The sequence below is a fragment of the Leptonychotes weddellii genome, chromosome 5 (assembly GCF_054177405.1).
Source record: "Leptonychotes weddellii isolate Sample4059 chromosome 5, ASM5417740v2, whole genome shotgun sequence".
NCBI lineage: Eukaryota > Metazoa > Chordata > Mammalia > Carnivora > Phocidae > Leptonychotes > Leptonychotes weddellii.
In genome coordinates this window covers 77,663,073-77,666,185 of record NC_138373.1, presented here as the reverse complement: position 1 = coordinate 77,666,185, position 3,113 = coordinate 77,663,073, and the positions used below count along the sequence as shown (strand labels likewise).

Here is a 3,113-nt window from a genome sequence, read left to right as displayed (position 1 = left end):
TTTTGTCTAAAATACATTTTGTGGGCGCCTGGGTGGCTCAGACGGTTAAGCATCTGCCTTCGGCTCAGGTCATGATCCCAGAGTCCTGGGATCGAGTCCCGCATGGGGCTCCCTGCTCCTTGGGAGCCTGTTTCTCCCTCTGCTTCTCTCTCTCTCTCTGTCTCTCATGAATAAATAAATAAAATCTTTAAAAAAAATAAAAATAAAAATAAAATACATTTTGTGATATTTAAAATCTACAAAACTAAAAAGGTTTTAAATGACCCCAGTAACTTAGTATTTGTTCCATAAGTAATCTAGTCTTAATGTTATATATGTTGCATATGTGTCAAAATTTTGTGGTATCATAACTACCAAACTAAAATTTCAAAACACCCTTGTTATTGAAAGAACAATAATAAACAAATAGTGGACAGTCAGACAATTCGTTGGTCTTGGTTTTCCAAGTTTATAAAAGTGTATTTGCCTTTCTAACAAACAGTAAAATTATCTTATTAAGAAATATTTACATTATACATTACGTTCCTCAGTGTTTTCAAGTACTACAATCTTCAGCATTAACCTAAGAGGCAATCATTTGTACATTCAAATGAAAACATAAGCTTAAATATACAAACCAAAATATTTCACTTTTCTGGAAGTGCAAAGTGTACCATGCCCTAAGACCAAAGTTCTTTTCTTAACTTAAATATGTATGTGTATATAAATACACAAAAATAGAGCTATAGACAATACAACATATTTTCAACTCTAAACATCTGAAATAATGTCCCAGGAAGTGGGGGAAGGGTGTGCTGGGTAATCCACCCCAGAAGTATAAAAAGGGAAGAGATTACACAACTGCCCTCTAAATATATTTCTGTGTATAAGAGTCCAGAGGTCCAGGAATTATATGAACGGCTAATTTTCTGTTGAGAAAAAAGAATTTTCTTTCCTATCACTCCATTCTATCTCATATGTGACGTCATTTTTAAAAAATCCACCAACCAAAACTATTCCTTTCAATAACATCTACTTAATACTAACGGTACTTGCTTTGGGCAAGAAAAACGTCCCTAACCAACCATTATAAAGTACTAGCCACTTCTTCATTTGGCAGATGACTGATTTAAACTTAGTGTTATATAACCAACCAAGAAACCAATTACTGTACACACAAACCACAGGTGAAGTTTATGAAAACCAGTTACAAGTTTTTAGTCCAGTAAGAAATAATTTGCACAACAGAATTGTATCAAATTGTGTAACACTTATTCCAGGGGTGTTATATAAGATTTAAATATAGTGACACAACCATTGTAAACTAAAATAAATCAGTAGCATACTTACAACTACCTTCTTTAAGAAATGAAAACTAGGAACACTAAGAAATCAAACACAACTGTATCTCATACACACGTATATGGGGCGTTTTTTTTAAAGAATCAACTGATTTTTTTTCATTGATGGTTAACTTTTTAATTCTTCATAAAGGCCTCAGTTTAGTTAGTTCTTTGCAGAATCCTTTATAAGACAAATTTACCAACCATATTTTATTTCACATAACAAATAAAATGCTAAAAAAAAAAAAAGACTTAATTTTAAAAGTCAGAGTAACAAAAATGTCCAAACTGAAGCAGTTATGGCCAAGAGCTCAGAGACTGAAAAAATCTAAAACTCAAATGCAAGTAATATCAGAAGCACACAAACTGATAAAATTAAGACTTCGTTAACTTAGATTGAGATTTGATTTTTCCAATACCCTTTCCCCCTCATATTTCCAAAACTCAAATTGTTTCTGTTTTGTAAACATTCCCTGATAAGAGAACTGGTAAAAATAGGGTTAAAAATGTATTTGCAAATATACAGTTCAATTAAATGTACTTCCCCTGAGACCACCACTAGGTGCTGATCTTTATCTCCCTAAATATAAACTTGAAACCAGCAATACCCTAAAAGTGAAATTATAATCGAGAACCACAAGTGACAATCATTTTTACAGAAAATTAAGTTCACAGCTTCTCAGAGAATCGGAAAAATATAAAAAGAGTTTGAGGTCGGTATAAGAGTAAAACACAAGAGAAACGTTTTCCTTGAAAAATGTGGGAATTTGAGGATATGAAAATGAAACTCCTCAAGAATGAGGAAAATTAAATCTAGAACCCAAATGGCGTCCAACAAGAACATTAGATCTTGAAAATGAATATTGCGCTTGCGCAGCCACCGCCCCGCCAGCTGCACAACTGCAGCTAGAGCCCGACCCCGCAAGATCACGTGCTCCCATGCAGCGCCCGCCCGCAGCTCCGCAACCGCGCAGGCGCACACACAACTCCCGCAGCCGCCATAATGCGGTCTTGACTCTTCATAAATACAATAGTAATTTAAGAAAATGTGGTTATAACAGCCCCTAGGAGTCACATATACCTTTCGGGGCGAGAGATGAGGGAGGGGGAACCAAGTTCCTTCCTACAGAGCCGTTCCGCGCAACCGTCCTCAACGCGGCCGCTTCAGTATCGCGCGCTTCAGTCGCCGCGCCGCCGCTGCCGCCGCCGCCTCCGCAGATTCAAAAACAAACCCGCTTCTCCCTTGCACGCGCCGGGCCGTTATGCAAATTGATGTGGGCGGGGCTACATGGTCGTAATATTGGCCACGCCCATGGTACTAACAGCCAATAGGCTCTCGGCTCAGCCGTTCCCCATGCAAATCTCCTGGTTTTTTATTTGAATGAGGGAAATTGACCACGCCTCCTGCCTTGGAAAGGAGAAGGAAGTCTGAGGTGGTGGCGCTGCGCCTTTCAGTTGCAGTGTGAGGTGTGTTTTGAGTGGAGCTTCGCTCAACCAGTGAGTAGCACTTTGTTAGCGCCCTCTATGAGCTTTAGGAAAGAAGGAAGGAAATAGGTAGGTGAGAGAGCTGAGAGAAAGCTTTTCGAAAAAGGCTGAAGTGTATTTGTTCATCATTTATATTAAAAATTCACAAAGTATATTTTAAACTGAAGTAATGAGAGAATGGCGAAAACACATCTTTTCTTTCAGTTTTGTGCCAGAGCTAGCACTTCCAATCATACCCTTCCACCGGAAGTTATATCCCTTATATGCAATTTTATATTAGGAGCCAGTCCTTAATGAAGGCCATGA

General features: G+C 38.0%; 1 protein-coding gene across 1 annotated transcript in view; it reads right to left on the bottom strand.

Moving 5' to 3' along the window:
* The window catches only part of ATF7IP (activating transcription factor 7 interacting protein), a 126,630-nt gene extending 124,063 nt beyond the window's left edge, over window positions 1-2,567 (bottom strand). The window contains exon 1 of the mRNA XM_081821267.1: window positions 2,404-2,567. The gene's annotated coding sequence lies outside the window, so the exon portion shown is untranslated. The remainder of the gene's footprint in view (window positions 1-2,403) is intronic.
* Window positions 2,568-3,113: the final 546 nt, after the last annotated feature.